Raw genomic sequence first — 21,039 nt, 5'->3', positions numbered from 1 at the left:
CAATTAAGAAAGTAAGAATACAATAGGTGGTCACTTCAATAAGGGCTTCCTGTTCATTTGTTGCTCTGAACAGGGGTTAGGAATATAGTTTAAGAATTAAAATCTTGCTGGCAGTTACATATAGGAGTGAATAATGGGGGCTTTACCCCTCTTTCACTAACTTCACTCACTCATAATTTAGAACGTAAAAAGGTACAGAGTGATTTGTTTCATAGTAAAGACTTACGGCCCCCTCCTGTTGTGTTATTAGTTTTGATACGAAAAAGTTTCGAACACCCAACACACTTGCCTATAGTGTGTGTTTCTGGAAGTAGAATAAGCATAGCTTACTCCACTGAATACAAGATGAGTGTGAAAAGGACTGATTTGAAATAATCGAAAAAGAAAAAAATCGAAAGTTTTGGAAGAAATAAATTTCGAAAAAGCCCAAACTGAACTATCAAATTAATAATAAATTACTCAAATTTCGAGGATTTAAGAAAAAAAATAATAAAGTTATCGAAAGGAATACGCAAATCACGAAAATCTTAGTAAAAAATGAAAGGAAAAATCGAATTTTGATAAATTGATAAATTTAACGGGTATAAAAACAGTCTTCAAATACATATTTTTTTGAAAAGAACAAAATAATATTATAATACCTGTATTATTTGTTTCATTAGCACAGATTTATTTTCTCATTAGCATAGATATATGACTTTAAATGACATTTATATTTTATAATACTAACACAGACACTCTAAATTATAATTTCTTGTTGATCATAAAATTGAGTTTATTTATAAGACAAAATACTATACTATGCATTAGATACCATTAAAAATTTCGTATGTAAAATTTCGCAAAATTTAAGACCTTAAAATTGAATAATGCACTCCCTTTTAAATCGAATAGCCCGCTTAATAGAATAGTATTGACTGGGATCAATGGTATTCCTTTAAGCGACGTTGACTGTACTTAAGAAAAAACGAAAAAAAAAGACGTGGGAAAGCCTAAAATAATTGGGTGATTCTATGTTTTAGCACGTTCGTGTGTATAAGTGATTCAATACTAGTATAAGTTTATAAAAAGGAAAAAAAAATCTAGAAATCTAAAAAAAACTGTACAAAAATTATTTCAGTTTTATTTAATAAATTAATTTTTTATTCAGAATTTCAATTTTGTTAATGATGAGTAGCTAAAATTCCTAGGCTATCGTTATTTAGTAGTTTATGAACCTTAACACGCATTTAGTACCCCAAAAAACTCAACTTTTTTTTATGACTCCGAAATGAACTTTTATAATGTTGAGTTTGAGAGGGTATAATAAATCAATTCAGTTTTAAATATTATATTACTTTTTCATTTAGTAATTCATTTTACCATAACAGTTACAGAAGCTGCCATATGCAGTCTATTGTTATTTAGTAGTTTATGAACCTTAACACGTATTTCTCACCCCAGATAACTTAACTTTTTTTATGACTCGGAAATGAACTTTTATAATGTTGAGTTTGAGAGGGTATGAAAAAAAGAATGAAAAAAAAAAGATATCTAAAAAAAAAGGAGGAGTGGTGAAAGATCCACGACCCGGAAGCCGGGCCCTACCCTAACTGCACTTCAGAGTCCCCTGGTGGAGGTATCTTTAATGATACCAAACGTTCGAAAAGAAAAAAAAAAGTAACGAAGGAAATGAGTTCGCTGGAAGTAACTTTCACTGGGGATTTGAAGACATTCTTCATTATTAAAGTCGCATACGTATCGATTTTTAAGAAGGTTTCTTCCCAACTTTTGCTATTAATTTTATTTTTTTGTTTTTCGTTCGGTAATGTATGCTTTATTTATATTTCTTTTCTCATTTAAAGAGTTTCTTGTGAAGTTAATTAAGAAAGTTTTGTTTGTTTCTCGAAGTTCTTTCTAGTTATTCTTGATTTATTCACTTTCTTAAGCTAATTAGAAGCCAAGACTCGATAAGCATAATTTTGCTTCCGTATTTAAAATTAGTTATTTTCGTTTTTCTCTTTATGTTTGGTTTTGTATTAAAATTAATATTGGAAGACATGAAACTCCTTTTCTTAATGAAAACAGTTGGTAAAGCTCAATTCCTTAAACTAAATTTAATTTTAAATGATAAATATCTGAATTTAGATCAGATGCTACTTAATTAAATGGTAATTGCATTCTTAATTTATGTATTTTAATTTTGTACTGTCATTACAACTTGAATTATAGAAAGTACGAATTCATATTTTATTAGTAAAATTTCTTGATAGCTAATTCAAAAGTTAATTTCATTCGCTTTTTTAGACTTTAAAAGTTGAAATAATTTATTATTATATACAATTTTTCAAACTTTTCCTTCATTTTGTAACTTTAATTTTTTCATCCACTACAACGTACAAATTTACTGCTTATAAATATTACTCTTATTTGTAGAAAATAATTCTGGATCTTACATTTTTTAATGTAGAAACATTAAAAAAATTATAACATTTAAAAATACCATCAACTATCAATTATTAGCGTGTAGCACAACATTTTGCACTTTCTCATTGATAAAATCTTGTTTAACTATTAATGCCGGGACATACATTGTTTAAGATTATTAATATTTATTACTACTTATTTAGATCAATTCAGCACTATTTTTAATCTAAAAATTTCATTTTAAATTAAGAATATTTAGCTGTGGATAAAAACTGATTTGTTCCAATAACAATCATTAAGATGTAATTAGGTATTTAAGCACGCAGTGTATCCTAACTCACAATTTTTAAATAATATTTTTTATGTTAATTATTATCAAGCCAATAGGTAAAAGTCACAGAATTAATATAATTATCTTAATTAAAAGCGTCTTGCTTTATTTTTTTTTAAATTGCAAATCTGTTAAATTTAAAAACTAATAACATGAATTTTTTAAAGGCAAAAATAGTGTTAGATTTCAGGAGAAAAAGTATTCTTTCAGTTTATTTACTTTATTAACTTTATTCAAGGTAAATTATTAAAAAAAACTTAAAAAATGCTTTCTAGACATATAAAAAAAATTGGGGGGGGGGACTTTTCCTTTCACTACAACATGCAAATTTAATCCTTATAATACTTTTATTTATAGAAAATTAAATAATTATGGAACTTTATGTTTAAAGATAGTATTTAGGAATACCATCAATTACTAGCGCTTCACTTAACTTTTTACAATGATATTTCTCATAAATATTTCAAGATTTCGTTTGACTATTAATTTCAGATCATACTATGTTCGATATTAATAATTAGACAATTCAATTGTACATTATCTATTTTTATTCAACATTTTTTTTAATCTACACCTATCAGTTAAATTTAGAAACATTTTGCTTTCAACTAAAACTAATTAGTTTTAATAATAATCATTAAGATGAACTGAAGCACTCAGTGTATTCTAATTCCCAATTTTTCAGTAATATTTTGTATATTTAGAATTAGTATTATGCCAACAGGTCAAAATCATCAAAATTACTAAAATACTCGTACCGTATATAAGTGAATCATTAAAAAAAATTTTAACCGTTTTTTTCTGGACATACCAAAAAAATTTTTTTTGAGTCTTTTAAAAAGAAATACATCATCAACCAAATACTGCATACATTTTTGAGGAACATAAAAAATAAAGAATGATTAAAAACAGTTAAATAAAAATTAAATCTTCTTAGCTTTTGATAAATTTATGACGCTACTTTTTAGGAATTTATCATGCATTTCAAGTACTAAAACAGAATATTTACAAATCGAAAATATGTTTGCATTTTTTTCGTATATTTTTCGTGCGACATATTTAATTTGAAAAAAAAAAGAGAAGAAAAAAACAGGAGTGGCTGCAATTCTTAGGTTGAGGATATGTCTGAATTCTTTCATAGGGATCAATCATTTTCACACAAAAGTAATTAATGAAAAATATCTGTTTTATTCCACACTGAGAAAAAAAGGCTTTTGTGATATGTGACAAAATATAGTAAATCTGGTAAAATCTGGTAATTTTACCATGATACCTCAGAGCATGGCATAAAACTCATTTATTCGATTTCATTTATTTTTGGTTTTGTAATCTATAATTTATGTTGTAATAAGAACTATAATTTTGAAAACGAATATTTACTGTAAACCATTATCATATGAACGGAAAAATTATCAAATGAATAGCTTAAGTATCGAATATGTTTTTTTTAACCAAAATTATGCTGTTGTTCGTTTTGTTTTTTTACCAGAAATGCTATTATTATATATTATGGTAATTTTTCCCTGAGTTTATTACTCCGTATATCTTCTTTATTGAACTGTTAAGAAGTTTTCGCATCATTCAAATAACGCACTTTCAGTTTCAAATAATTTCTACGGTTTTTTTTAAAAATTTAGTTATTAATTTCTTAACTGAATTTTAAACAGTTAAAGAAACTGTCGACACCCATGAAAAGAGAAGATAAATCACCAGCATATAAAAGTTACTGTTAAATAAAATACTAATTTGTCGACAATTAATAAATTAAATAATAAAACGTCTTTAAGCGATCATTTTAAATCTTTTAGCATAAATAATACAACACGACATTGTGATAAAAAGTAAAATACAGGAATACAAATATCACGCTCGATTAATGTGACTTTCCATGAAAATCACTTAAAATTCTGAGACCAATGAACTGAAATCAAAATTTTCATTCGTTCGAATTTTCATATAATTTCTATTGATTCGCATAAATTCTCGCATAATTTTCGAAATAATTTTTTAAATAAATTTTTATTCCGATTATCTAAAACTGCATTCGGGAAAAATGTGTAAATTCCAATACAGAATTTTTGCCTCCAATTACAATTGTTAATTAATAATTAGAAAGGCTTAGTTACGACTCTTTAAGATCATGCTTATACTTACTAATATTAGAATTTAACAAGTAAGTATACGATCAATTAATCAACCCTAACTTGTTATGTATCTGCTTTTTTTTTCAAAGAATTTTTTGATAACATTTTTATCCCTATAACTATTTTATTTATTTCCATCCTATAAATTGTATTGTGTAGCTTATTTATTTGATATCCTTTTCTTCAGATTTTAAACATTATTTTCAAATATTCTTTATTAATAAAATATTACCAGACAGTTTTTTGCAAAATATGGTAGCTGGTAAGCAAATATATTTTCAGCTATAATCAAAGGAAATTTAGAGCATTTATCTGATTAGTAAACGTTTGGAAGAGGTATTAAGACCCAGAGAACATTTTGAGCATGAGGCAATTTAATATAGTTGCAATGTAAGTAACCATGGGGGTTAAAGATCCAAAGATATGTACCGCTAAATAAGTAGAAATCTCTAAAAGTCACTAACCAAGTTAGACAAATAAGAAAAATTAATTCACTTCGCGGATGTTTAACAAATAGAGAAAAAATGCCTTTTATTATTATTATTATTATTTTTTTTTTTTGGTGAAATTCAAAAAATTATTGCAAATTCATAGTTCAATTTACCCCCTCACCTTCTTCATGATAATGAAAACAGTAAAAATCTCAGTCATTTTTATCGAAGTGCTTTGGTAATGATTTTGGTAAAATTGACAATAAAATATGGTTTTGTAATATGCAATAAAATTTGGCAAAATTTGGTAATTTTATCTTACTACCTTAGAGCTTGACGCAAAACACATTTATTCTGTTAATCTCTCTTTTCAATTTTGTATTTTTTACTAACTCTGTAATAATAAGAACTATAATTTCAAAAACCAGAATTTTTAGTAAATCGTCATTACGTTAACGGAAAAATTATCAAATACATGGTTTAATTACTGTATTTTGGTTTTATCAAAAAGAATTACGATTGTACGAATTTACGAAATGTCACTACAATGCAGCACTGTAGTTTCACTAAAAAAATTTCTCGGTGCTTTTTCTGTACATTTACTTATAAATAACTAAATATATATGTATAAATTTATTGTTCTTATTTATGCTCAAAAACTAGTAATTTTAAAGTAATTTTTAATTCAGGATAAAAATTTTAAACTGAAAAACTCAATAAAGATTAGAAAATATTTTCACTAGTTTTCTGCATGCATACTCGTTTTATTTTAGTAGGCATTTCTAAAAGTTAGTACCAAATTTTTAATAGCAGTATTCTTCAAGAACGAAATATTCTTCTCAATAATTCGTTTAACCTATTTATTTTTGTGTTGCACAAATTTTTCAGTCAACAAATTCGCGAAAGCAAAGTAAGAGATTCAATTCTGTTAAAAAAAATAAAAAAAAGGCGTTTAGCACAAGAAAACTCTGAAGTTTGACAATGATATAATAATAATTTGTCAAAGTTTAAGTTAAAACAAAGTTATTATCATTTGTCTGTATGTCTGACCATGGCGTGTTAAGATTAAAAAAGTAAAACTTTAAAAAAGTAATTTTAATAAATAATAAACAAAACCTAAATGAAAGAAATATAATTACGATTAATTAAAATCTTATATATATATGTAACTGAAAATATATAATTGAATCTTCATTAATTAATCAAAATATTATTAAAAAAATCTAGAAAATATTTAATTCTAAAAGTAAAATTAAGGAAAATAAAATATATAAATATATTAAATATTATCTGGAAAATATTTAATCTAAAATATATAAGAGAAAATTTCGACTAAAAAACATATTTTAGTCGAACTTTAAAATAAAATAAAGGCAGCTTAATTCTTAAATAAAATTTAAGCTAATAATTTAATATAACTATTTAAATAAATAATATAAAATAATAATAAATGAAATATGTATATAATAATATAAAAAGCATATATAAATAAATAATACGAAATAAAATATATGTGTAAATAATATGAATTAAAATATATAAATGAATAAAATAGCTTATGGAAAATTCATTCTTAAATATAAAAAAGAAAACTCATGCAAAAAACATACTTTAGTCGAACTTAAAAATAAAATAAAGTAAGTTTAAACTTTAAATAAAGTAAGTTAAAATTTACTCTCATCTTAAAATAAAGTAAGCTTAAAACGGAACGTTGAACAACCCCTAGATTAATTTAAAAATTAATTGTGATTTATTTTCTGCATAATATGTTTAAATGATTTTAAATTTTGTTTGAGTTTAAGTTCTCCATTCATCTCATTCGCACGACAATAATCAATTTTACCTGCAGCCTATTTATTGAAAACATGTTTTGTTTTTTTAAATATTAATATAGCTGACGTTTCGTGTAGCTCCCTCAGGACTTGAATTTCCAACACTTTTAACCATTTCCTAAGGGGCTGTTTTGTGATCGAAAAACATAGTTTTGCAATTTTTATGCCAGTCCCTGTGCATAACGTTTCCTCTAAAATGGCGCTGCGATCCTGAGATAGGTTTTGTTTGGCTGTTTGCTTGAAGATTATAATCCTTAATCCTGTTCTGTTTATTCCCTGTTTTTTGTCAGAAAGGAAGAGCTCGGTGCGAAAACATTTGCAATCCAGTTTTTACATTTTAAGATTCTTTTTTTCCATTGCAAGATTGTGTCGAGTTTTAATCTCAATCACTTCGTTTTTTTATTATTATTATTATTCTTTTTCTTTTACGTAATAAGAACGTCAAAGTTCGATCGCATTGAATTTAAGTATTAAAGGGATTTTAAGATTACTTCTTTTCGCATTTATTTTCATGAGCAAATATCATTTTTGCATGTCATGCACATCAGCGATTCCATTCGTCTCCGAAGTACAAAGTATAAACTATTCCAGTACAAAATGTCTCCAATTCCGCAAATACAAATCTTGACTCTCTGAGAAAGTTGACCATCCAAAGCTTGACACTTGAGTGACCATCTATATTAGCTTTATAAACCTTTTATAGTAAACATTCTTAGCTTTGCATGTTCTCAAAACTCGAAATACAATTTAGTTCAATACAGAATTCCTCGGTTCATGAAAATATAGTAAATCTTGACAAAGATTTGAGGTGAGATGTTTTAGTGACCATCGATCTTAGCTTTATAAATCTCTTTATAGTAAACATTCTTAGTTCATTTGTACTCAAAATTTAAACTTAAAACTAGCTCACTGCAAAATTTCTCGGTTCCTAAAAATGCCGTAGATCTGAGAAAATTGACCATCTGAGGCGCGATACTTTAGAGACCATTGATACCATCTTCATAAACTTTTATTTTATTTCAAAATTCAAAATAAAAACTTGTTCAGCACGAAATTCCTCTGTTCTTGAAAATGCTGAAAATCTTGACTCTGACAAAGTTAAGCAATATTTTAGTAACCATCAATATTAGCTTTTCAAATCTTTTTATTGTAAACGTTCGTAACTTACATGTCCTTCATATTCAAAATAAAAGCTAGTCTCAGTTTCTGCAATTGCAGTAAATCTTGACTCTGAGAAAGCTGAGAAGACCCTCCTAGACATGATATTTTGTAGAACACAATTTTAGTGATATAAACTTTTTATAGCAAACATTTTTAATTTATGCAAAAAGATAAAATTGGCATATTTCACTGTAAGACATTGTACACAATAAAAATTTTACTTAATAGTTTATGGAGTGCTTTAAATAAGTAATTTATTAAATTTTTCTTTAATTTTTAGTTTTTTTTAAATATATTCTCTATGTAATTAATATTTCATTTTTCGAAAATGTACTGGACATAATACGTAAGCATAATTGTATTTTTGCACACATAATAGGTTTCGTTATCTGATTATCTTTTTGTAAGGAGAATAACTTCTACAGCATATAAAAAAGAATAAAATAACATATTATACGGAGCAAAAAATAAAAAATAGAACAAAAAATGAATAAAATCTAAGCTCGAAAAATGATTTACAAAATCATTAAAATTATAAGTATTCAAGACAACATAAAGCTTTAAAATAGAAAATTTCATTTTAACTTTTTATCAACAATTATTTTTTTCGCAACTGTAAGTTTACAGCGAAATACAAATTTAAATTAATAAATTATTACATTTTCAATTGCACATAAATTTCAAAAGGTAGAAAGATCTTTTTATTTAAATATATATTTCGAAGCCTTTTATAGGAACGAGTCCCTTTTTTATAAATTTTTTATTTATTAACTTCATTTACTTATTTATTTATAGAGATACAGTAAAAAAATCCAAAATACTTATTACATTAATAATAAGTATTGATTGTTTTCCTTAAAAATGAAAGTTAGACTTACGGTTGAAATTTCGAAACCGGAATAAATAACACGGTATATTAAATTTACTACTTTTGTAAGTTGGACACTTGTTTTAATTAACTTCTTTATCAAAAATCTAATTAAGTTGCCTCCTCATAATTTGATGAACTGCATAAATCTAAAATCAAAGTATCAATCATTAAGTTTTTGTGACGACTGACAACTTAAACTAGCTTAATTTAATTAACTGACTAAGTGTTAATTATATTGAAGTTTTTGAAAAAAGAAATAATTATAGAATTTTAGAAAGAACATTTAATTTTTATCCATGAAAAAATTATTTTTATTGTTAAAAATATTTTGTTTTTATCTATCATTAATTTTTATAGTATTAGTTTGAAAGTCACTACAAGAAGTAGCATTATGTCATTGTGGCAATGCTTGTTATAGTAAATAAATTTAAAAAAATTTCAGTTAAACTTCACCATTTTTTTTCTTAGAATTCTATTTGTCTTTTTGACAAATAAATAAGAAGCTCCCTTTTTGGAACCTGATTTAGAATGTTATTTACAAAATGCAAAGCAAAAAAGAGTTCAAATGATATGCACATTAATAAATTTTTTCTGTAAGTAGTTAGTATATCTTATCAGAGCAAACAAGAACGAAAAATAAAGTTTGTATGTATTATTCTAAGAATCATCAACTTATTGCTACTTTAAAAAAGAATGTCCTATTTGATAAAGATCCCCTTTCTCAAAATTAAGATATACTCTCCAAAGAGAAAGCCAAACTTCAGATTTTATAAACAATTTTCAGCTGAGTCTTTGTTTCTTTCCACAAAATGTACAAAATAAACTCCAAAATCTCATACCAAATATTATTTTTGAGCAATTTTTTTTTCGTCTTAAAACTAAATTATTTTGTTTGGTTTTTTTTCGTTCCTAACTTATGGTATCATTTTCTTCCTTTTTTTCTTTTTCATTTCCACATTTTCCAGTTTTTTTCCCTCCATTTCGAAGTAACATGAAAAATATATCCCATCGACGCGACCACTGTCCATTTTTTATTCCTGCTCATTGTACCTTTATATCCGTATTACGCCTATGAGTATATATATCTATATCTATACTTAGGATATAAAAACTAAAGTCTTGCTGTTGATGACGGCTCGTAGCTATGGTGACCAAGACTCATCGGCTATCATTGGCTTAAAGGTTGCAAAGCCCGAGAGGCAGATGAGGTACAGAAATAAGGGGGGTAGGGGTTTCAGAAATTGGAGAGGGGGGTACAAGACTCGTTACCAAGGCGAAGAGAATGAGAAGGGAATCAGGGGGGTGCTGCAGCACCAGCGAGCGAAAATGTCGTCAAGGAAATTAAATTACTAAGTGCATAGACTCTTCTGCGAACTTAAGAGAAGAAGGCAGTAGGTAGAAAAGGAGGGTTCGGCAGCCAGAGGATCCAGGTGGGGGGATGAAAAAGAAGAGAAAGAGGAATGATGTTGAAAGAGCATGTTCTGAGAGAAAGAGAAGACCATCACGATGCCTTCCGAGTCTATAAGGGGGCGTTATCCTCATTCCCAATGAATGTCGAAGTTTTAAATATTTATTAGGCACTAGCATAATCGAAGTTTTAGTTCTAAGACTAGCTCTGATTCTTTTTTTTTTCTATTTGATTTTTATTTTTGAGTTGTAAAAAATAAAGATTCTGCATGAGGATTAGTTTTGAAGCAAATTTATGATCGATTGCTAATTGAACCAATAAAACAGCTCACGTTTTACTTTTTGGAATTCTCGATGCAAGTATGGTGTCTAAGAACAAACATTATTTACAGATATATCTCGAAATAAGAAAAAATTGCAGGCATGATGTTTGCGAACAAACTGTTGTTTCCGAATAAGCGTTGCTTTCAAACTGCCATTGGATGATACAACGCCCACTATGAAAGTTATATTTGAATAAACATTCTAATTTAGCTGAGGATTTAAGATTATTTAATGGTGTAAAAAATTGCCAGTGAGATGTGATGAAAAGTGTAATAGTCACACAATTTTATTGTGCATGCATTTTAAACTGACATTATTTTCTCCTTGCTGATTTTCATTATTCTAGCACAGGTATTAATTATCCTTGTATTATTTCAATTTAACATTGACAAATGTTAATTTTCGAAGTTAAATAAAAATAATACAAGGATAATTAACATTGTCTACAGGTAAAATTTACACTGAAAACGCTAAACTTGCTAATTACTTTCAGCTCACCAGCATTTAGCTATCATTAGCTGAATAATGAGCTATTCATCATTGCTTTCAGTTATATATATATATATATTCTCTNTATATATATATATAATTTTAAATGAATTTCAAACTTGATTCCCGTTTGCCATAAGGAATCTATAAACCTCCAAATACACATTCTTATATAAATACAAAATATCTAAAATAAATAAAATTGGTTTTATTTAACGAATTTCATATTTATTTTAATTATATAAATTAAAGATTATTTATTATTACTGTCGCAATGTCATAGGTAAATATGGTTCTAATAATAACATGAAAAATCATTAAATATTTTTTTTTTAATTTCAGGAATTATAGATAAATTCAAAAACAACAGATTTCTCATTTGCAGCGTAGCTCGTTGATGCCCTTGTGTATTTTATCATAGATAAATATGGATTGATAATGATTTGCATAAGTATCACTTATTTCTATTAAGTACATTAGTTAGAAATTATTTCTAAAGAAGAAACTATCTGAATAGCAGCACCTAATCTATATACGGAGTGTGTTGATGGATTTGTATCATGAGCAATTACGATTAATATTGATACACAAAATTTTCTAATATACCATTTAATTTCATAGTAAATAATTTGTTTCGAAAAAGCATTTCTCATTTGAAACACGTTTGTTAACTATTACGAATTCACTGATGGAAATGATATATAAATATCAAATGATTATTTTAATAACAGGAATTATCAATTAATTCCAAAAAATCGATGCCGAATTCGCAACGGATTTATAATAATTGATGGACAGGTGAATTTGCACACGAAAAAAAAATCATGTAAAATTACCGTATTATACAATAATTATTAACATTCCTAGTTTGTTTGTTTTTAAAAAAATTACAATTAAAATTTTAGTGACAAAAACAAAAATATGCTGAATTTGAACCATTAATTTGGTAATTTTTCCATTCATATTGTAATGGTTTACCGGAAATACAGGTTTTCAAAATTATGGTTATTATTACCACACATTTAGCATAAAACATAAAACTGAAAAGCAAATTTCACCGGATAAATGGTTTCTGTACTATGCACAATAAAATTACCACATATTCAAGCATTTATCCTAGCTTATCCCATATTATAAAGAACCATTTTACTGTTAATTTAATCAAAATCATTACCAAAGTTCTCCGGTATAAATTATTTAGCTTTTGGTTTTCCCTTATTACCAAAAATACTTTAAATTTTACCATATTCTGGCAGTTTTGAACATATTTTTCTCCCCTGTGTATTAACCAGTATATATCTGAAATAATCTATCATAATTTAAGCATTAACCTACATAAGTCATATCAATTATCAAATATAAACATTGGCGATTAAAAATTCATATCATTATTTAAAAACAAGTTTCCAAGAACGCCAAAAAAAAAATTTTTTTTTTGAAGAATGAAAAAAAAAATTTTTTTTTTTCATTTAAAGACATCAGTTAGAAAGAGTAAGTGACAGACAGCTTAAACCCCTAACACATCCCCATTTGCCTCCCTTTTTTTATATGATTACTTCTCTCTGCCTGGAATAGAATTCAGATCTCATTCGTGTTGAAACTACGTCGAACACAATTTTATTTCTCTCAAGATATCAACAGAATCTAATTTACATATTTTAACTTTTTAACACACAGTGTTTAAGCTTTCTCCCCACTCTTTGTGTAATCACCTAAATTTAAATAATAATTTAAATGTTCATACCTAAAAAAATTCAGAAAATTCTAATAATATTCAAATATGTGTTTAAAATCTTATAACCTTATTTTTTTTAAAAAAAAAAAAAACTATAATACTTAGTTTTCACTTATGTGTTTGTTTCAGAAATATAATGAAATTACATTACTCGTTTAATGTGATTCCTTTTAATAATATCCTTAGAAATTGTACAAATTTCACGCTTATTTATAAAGATACTTGACAATCACGATTTAGTGAAAATATCAAATGTATGATTTTAAATTAACAAACCAAGAAAATAATTCTCAAACATCTAAAAGAACTTCTTGTTAATAAGCATATCTTTTTAAATTTTTGTCTCACAATTAAGAAAATTTATATTATAATTAAAACTATCGATCTAAAAGCTGTTATTAAAAAGCTTTATTTCCTAAGAATATTGCGATCACAATAATTAAAAATATATTATTTAAGAAATTATTAAAATTGCTGAAATATATAACATAATCAATTAATTAGTTTTTGATTCAAAGCATGATATTATATTGATCTTTATTATTGAAAGATTTGAGCTTTGAATACTGATTGTACTACATTGCCAAAAATTTATCTTTAATCCTTAATGAGTAATTTGAGATATTCTTAATTGCAGTTTATAAAACATAATTGCTAGGATACAACATTGTTAAAAATTCGGGATCAAATTTAGGTAAAAAGTACTCGTAACCTAAGTGTCAGTATTTTTTTACCGTAATTTGATAAGCAATTTTTTAAAGTGTCAATGCTAATTTTCATAACCTAATAATCTAACTGTTAAACTAGTTAACAATTAAACTGTATTTTTAATACGTTTCCTTCAATATATTATGCATATTATTTTCATTTTTTGTTTACTTAGGGTCACTAAGAGTATATATAACATATTCTCAGCATAATATTATTTAAAAGAAATGCTATCAACACAATCAGTAGCTGTTGTCACATTTTTATCACAACGCTAAGAATAAAATTGTATCAAGAAATCTAAGTGATAACTGAAAAACAGTAGCTTTTAATTTGTTAAATTTATATTTGATAATGTCATCTAACAAAGCTGAAACGCATAAACTAATTATAAAATCTATACAAAACTCCTTAATTAATTTACACGTTGACTAAAATAACTTGTAATACATATTTTTGAGTAACTGAAATTACGTAATAAGAAATGTTTTTTTGTTTGTTTGTTTTTTTTGTTTAAATTTGAACGTAAAATAATAAAATGTTACTGGAATTCATTTAATGAAACAAAAGAAAAGTAATGGTTTGAAAAATTGAATATTTTTATACATTTGAAATAAACCGGTATGTTTCTCTATTTAAAAAAAATATTTCTTTCATATGTCAAATTTTTGATGACATTTTTCATTTAATACGAATTTTAAACCTTAATTAAGGTTATATGGTTTATTTCTTTAAAAGCGAGGCAGTGTAGAAATTTTAAAATAAGCAAACGAGGCATGTTTCAAAAATAATAAGCTAGGAATGGCAACACACAGCTCTCCACAGAATTTATTCTAAATATGAGGCAGATATATGTCATAAAATCTTATCTCTTTTGCATAAAAGATGAAATGGTATTTAAATCCTGCCTATTATGGCGAGTTGCGTGCTTAGTATATGACATCACGAGCGTATTTTATATGCGATCCCGTAGGGAAATTAATAGGGAAAAAAGGAAAACACAACTAGGGAAGGTAGGAAAATGTTCTTCTAAAATTTCTCACAAAAAGATGGGGGGAGGGAAAAAGTTAAAATAATCGAATTGAAAGTTAAGAAAAAGAATTTTTTTCTTTTCTTATTTAGCACAAATGAAGACAGCACGAACACACGAAGAGAAAGAAATAGGAGTACTGCAAAGAAAAAGGAGTGAAGGAAAACGAATTAGTAATTCAGTTTCGATCACTGAACCTTTTCCCCTCATTAACAGAGAAATGTAGGGAAAAAGAAATGTAAAAAGAAATTAAATAATAAAAAAGTAAAAATATTCCCATCCTCTTGTGTTCCCCCCGCCTCACTCTTTCGACTCGATTGGCCGCGAAAGGGTTATGGGCGGGGCGAAAGGGAGTCAATCAGAAAGCAAGAATCATTAGGAATTCAGGTGAACTATTCGACGTCTTGCATAGGGAAAATTAACGGAGACACCGTGCTATGAGGTTCAGATTCTGATTTTGAAAGGAAGAGGGGCCGCCAGCAAATGAAATCGCATCAGGTCGAAGGGCAAAATAAATTATCATATCAAAAACGGGGCTCAACATTTGTCACGGATCAGGCTCAAAAACAGGATACATTTTGTAGCTTCCTCTTTTTTAGGATTAGTCTGCGTAGCTGATTTAAAATCTTGCTTTCATTGGAAATATGTACTTTTTTTTAACACATCATTTAGTTTTTACATTAATCCTATCTATTAATTATAACGTCTACATTTATTACATAATAATGTATGTTTATTTTATTTTTAACTACTTTCCTTAGGCAACTGAAATTGAAATATTTTTATTTAATTTAATACAGCATTGCAGAGGTTATAAGTAAAAACGTAGCCTTAAGCCTTAAGGTAAAATGAGAATCTATCATAAAATTTTCTTATAAATATCTTTTAATTAATTATTGAAACGATCAGGCTCAAAAACAGGATACATTTTGTAGCTTCCTCTCTCTTAGGATTAGTCTGCGTAGCTAATTTAACATGACTCTTATTTTCATTGGAAATATGTAATTTTTTTTAACACATCATTTAGTTTTTACATTAATCATAACAACTATTAATTATAACGTCTATATTTATTACATATAATGTATGTTTATTTTATTTTTAATTACTTTCCCTTATGCAACTGAAATTCAAATATTTTTATTTAATTTAATACAACATCGCAGAGGCTATAAGTAAAAACATAGCCCTAAGCCCCAAGGTAAAATGAGAATCCATCATAAAATTTTCTTGTAAATATGTTTTAATTAATTATTGAAATGATCTTAAATTTATGACATCGTACATATTTTAAGAATGTAATACAGTTATACCCAGTATTGCTTACTGTTCAAGCCTATAAGCTTAACGCACACATATTTTTTTATTCACTCACACAAAATTTGTGTATTTCAACATTAAAAATGGTGGCAACTTATGCATCAAAATTTCTTACTGTGAACACTGCAAAAAAATTTGGTGTATAGTTGCCACCATTTTAGGTGTTGAGGTAAACTAAACAAAAACATTTGGTGTATAGTTGCCACCATTTTAGGTGCTGAGGTAAACTAAAAAATTTTTTAATTAGAAAACTGTGGTTAGTGTGTTGAAAATTATATAAAATCCACAAAATTGCTTAAAAGAATTAGAGCGAAAATGTGAAATAAAAGACGTGAAAATTGAAGAAGCAAGAAAATTGAGAAAGGTGAAAGAAAAATTGAAAAGAAATGTTTTTGCAACGTAGCCATAAAATTGATTTTATTGTGAATGAAAGTATGTGTTATCAGTAAACAAGCAAACGAAAAATTAATAAATAGATAAATAAAATTATAACATTGAAAAAGTAAATTAGAAAGTGACTACATGCACTGCAAAAATTCTAGTTTACACAACACAAAAAATGATGGCAACTATTCACCAACGGGGGCAATCCTAGTACGAAAACGGGGCACAGGATTCCTTACATAGATAGAGATTCAAAAACGACATAAATGTTCCTGCTTCTTTTTTTTTCGTAATTATACTGCATACCCTTTTTTTATCTTAAATTTGTTACGATTAAAATCATGCAATTATTGTTTTTTTTTTAATAACTGACGCATTATTTTGTTTTTATTCTATTTATAACAACTTATTAACATCCGATCTATTTATTAATATACATTTATTATGCATAGTCTATTTTTATTGTTTTATATTTTAATGTTTTCGTTGGAGAATAAAATTAAGAATTTCTTGATCATAGTTTCAAAAAATTATCTAAACATTATTTAGTTTTCATATTAACTATAAAATTGCATTACTAAATAATTTTACTGGAACATCTAAATTTCTTATGCAGAGTGTATGTAAATTATATTATTATTAATTTTTCCCTATTACTCAAAACCAATAATAATAATAAAAAAGGCTAACCAGCTTACAAAAATGCTTCAATTGAACTTTGAAAGGATAATAAATTATTGTATCATGATTTTTAACCGAAGTCCAAAATCAAGAACGGTACATTTTCTTGTTTATTGTTTTTTAGAATTAGGCTGGATAGCAATTTCGACACTATGCTTGTTTTTATTGAAATTATTTAATTTTTTTTAAACATTCACATCTTACTTAGTTTTTTAAAACTTCATATACAGCATTGACTAATTAATTATTAACCTCATTATAAACATTATTGATATTTATCATGCTTACTATTCAAACTATATTTATTTCTATTAAATTTTTGTTTTATTTTTATAGGGAAAAAAAGAAGAAAAAAAAGGCAAAAGCTCGAATGAAATCATTGCTGTTCAAAAACCGAATGCCTACATACTTAATTATTTCAATTAATAATGCAAATAATTTACCGCAAACAGGACTTGAGTATTAACATTTTTAAAGAAAGCTCAAAATAAAAACAAAAAACTCGATGCTCTTTGATTTTTCTGATTTCTTTTTTTTTTTTTTTTTTTTTTTTTTTTTTTTTTGTTCGTTACTTCGAAAGAAAAGTAAATTTTCGTAAAAATAAAAGCTAATTATTTGATAAATAATGTTTTAAAAAACTGAAAAATATTCTTTAACTTTATTACAGTTGATTCAAAATTAAATATATTTGATTTTTTAAAAAAAAAATAATATTTTTTTAGTTAGTGTCTTGTAATTTTGAATAATCTCCTGATAAGTTAAAAGAGATCGGAAATTAACTAAAATATTTTTTATATTCATTTTTAATAAGCTAAAAAAAATTAAGTTGTTTGTTAAACTTTAAAATTTTTCTCCATAATTTTTACAGTTTTCATTAAAATGTTCTAAAATTTTGTCCTTTATTTATTTGCGAATTACTACATTGAATAATAATTAAAGCTTTTTCTGAAAAAATAAATAAATAAAATACCTTTTGAGTGCGAAATCTTTCATTAAACTTCAAATATCGACATAATTAACTCTAAAAATTGCTTTTTTTTCCCACCGAAAACTTTATGTTGACAAAAAGAGAGATTGAATTCCAATTTCACATCTTTATGGCTAATTATAAAAAATTTCTAATAGTACTATTAGGAAGAAGGAGCTAAATAAATTTTATTTCACTTTCAGTGTGAAAAAAATAATTTAATCTTCAATCTAATCATATCAGGGCTCTAAATAGCAATAGGACAAAATTGAGTATGCATTAAGCACTTAATCTGATTGCTGCCATAGTCCCCTATGAAAGCAAAAGCCGGACAATCAAAACAGGCTGCTGTTGTTTTTTGTTCGTTGCTGTCTAAAAAAAAGTATTAAAATGACGTATTAAAAGTCATCAAACCAAAGTGAATATGGTATCTTGGTCACTTATTTCAATCAAAGAATTGCAACACCACAAAACTGTTAACCTTCAAGAGGCCAGATGACTTAAAAAAGCGAAGAAGATCTTCACTTAGATGTTTTGATGAGGTAGAAAAACATATAAAAACGTTAAAATTGCGTTAAAAGTAACTAATTGGAAACAACATTCATCTGATCTGGGAAAGAAAAAGTCGCTGGGGCCACTCTGGCCTGCTTTTAGCTGTAGAGAGAGGAAAACATATATTAAAATAAAAACCGATAAGTAGAATTTGTCAAAATGAACCATCTTTTAAGCAACAAGATAGTTTTATTTATATAATAAATTTGTTTTAAAGTATGTAATTATTTAAGAGGCATTCCATCAAGTAATACATTTAAATATAAAATATCCAAGTGAGGTCTGTTTAGTTAGATCTAAAATTGAATATAAACAAATCATTTTTCGCATTTTAGGAAGAGGATTTGAACAGAAAAATAATTCAAACGTCACCAAACTTCATACAAAAATATTTTATTGATACTAGAATTTTAGACAAAGGCAAGTAATTGTCTGACAGAGACAGACGTTATATGAAGGGGCAGAGATTTAAATTATAAATAAACTTTAAAAAGAAAAATATGAACACTTTTTTTAAGAAACACAAATTTGTTTACCCTTGTTCTAAATAACATGAAAATGAACAATTTTCTGTCTTATTGTTTTTGAGACCTATGTACAGACATGAAATTAACTAATTCACCGAATTCATTATATTTTATTTAAGTTAGAAATTCGGAATAAAAAATATGTTTTTCTACTAGAGTTTGTCGTAGATATTGCATGATGCATAAGAATTAATAAAAACTTTAAGAAATAGAAATGTTTTTTTATATGTTCGTACTTATCATAATTTAATTATATAGACTTAAAAAAATTTCAAGAAATGGTGAAGAAACATATCAAAATTTAATTTAATTTAATAGATTAACGGTTGAATAAAACGATTTTTTCTAAAATATCTATGCTTAAAAATATATATTTAGCTTAAAATGCTTTCATTTTATATGTGCTATGAAAAAAATTGTAATTGAAATTTTAGGACAAGAAACGGGGAAACCTATGTAAATTGCATCGCTTCAGTTGTTAACTTAGCAGGGGATCAACTTAAAAATCGGGATGATTTTTTTTTTAATCTTATCTTATAATACGCTATTTTTAGATATAAGAATTGAATATAATGGATATTTTATCTCTGTAAGAAAATTGGATCAAAAAATTAATATTGTATAATATATTCCTTATGTATCACCAATCAAGTTGAAACTGAATAAAAAAATGTTTACTCAACTTTAAAAATTCATTCAGAAAATACACCCTATATCTTAGGAAATGAAATAAATTGCATGAAGGATTACAATTCACTTTATAAATTTATTAAAAAAATAAGAAATAAAACAAATATACTTATTTTGTTAGTTATACATGCTATTAATTTACAAACAACGTTCTTAAAATATAATTCACAAAAACTTTTATGCAATTAGAAAATTTGAAATTATATTCGGTTTAACATTTCAAAGTTTATAGTTAAAAAACTAGTTGTTATAAAGCCTTTAATATTTTTCCTTGAGATCAACTCTCCAAGAGGTTTAATATATCCTTTTATATTATTTCACTAATTTCGTAAAATACATTCAGTAATAGTATAAAAAAATTCATATACAGCATACGCCTGAAACAGGATGTCAGGTTACAAAATCTTTCTGGTAAGGAAGAAAATTTTTTTATTCTGTCAATAAAATCAAAATATATCGTACTTAACATATGCATTTGGTAATTTTATCAGAAATTCTGGTTTTTAAGATTATAGTTCATGTGGTGAAAATCAGAATTTTCAGGAACCAGGAAATCTATAAATTTGTAAATTACACATTTAGTAAAAATACAAAATAGAAAGGTAAATTTAACCGAATAAAATGTTTTTATGCAAGTACAATGATTAAAATTACCAATTTTTATCACATTTACTATCAAACTGCATGGTAATAAAACCATATTTTATTGCTACTTTTACCAAAAGTCATAACCAAAGCGCTTCGGAAAAAAGTATCAACCTCTTTGGTGTTTCCAATGAGCCATTAACACCATAAATTTTATCATATTTTGGAATTTGAACCATAATTTTTTCTCAATGATTATATAGGATAAGTTCGGTTCCTGATATTAGATTTTAACTTGATAAGTTTTACTGCTTTGGAATTTTCCTGAAGATTGGTCTATACTAAATTATAATAATTGTTTAATCAATGAAAAACAGCTTAATAAAAAGAGTCAATACAATCAACATAAATATTGATTAACAAAAAATTTCGGAATGGTATAATATTCTTATTTTATTTTTATT

General features: G+C 26.0%; 1 long non-coding RNA gene across 2 annotated transcripts in view; it reads right to left on the bottom strand.

Annotated features, from left to right (window-relative positions):
- LOC107437847 (uncharacterized) overlaps positions 1 to 21,039 on the bottom strand; it is a 336,010-nt gene that overhangs the window by 287,352 nt on the left and 27,619 nt on the right. The gene's annotated exons all lie outside the window — the stretch shown is intronic.

This window comes from Parasteatoda tepidariorum, chromosome 10, assembly GCF_043381705.1.
Source record: "Parasteatoda tepidariorum isolate YZ-2023 chromosome 10, CAS_Ptep_4.0, whole genome shotgun sequence".
NCBI lineage: Eukaryota > Metazoa > Arthropoda > Arachnida > Araneae > Theridiidae > Parasteatoda > Parasteatoda tepidariorum.
This window is presented reverse-complemented; position numbering and strand designations above follow the sequence as displayed.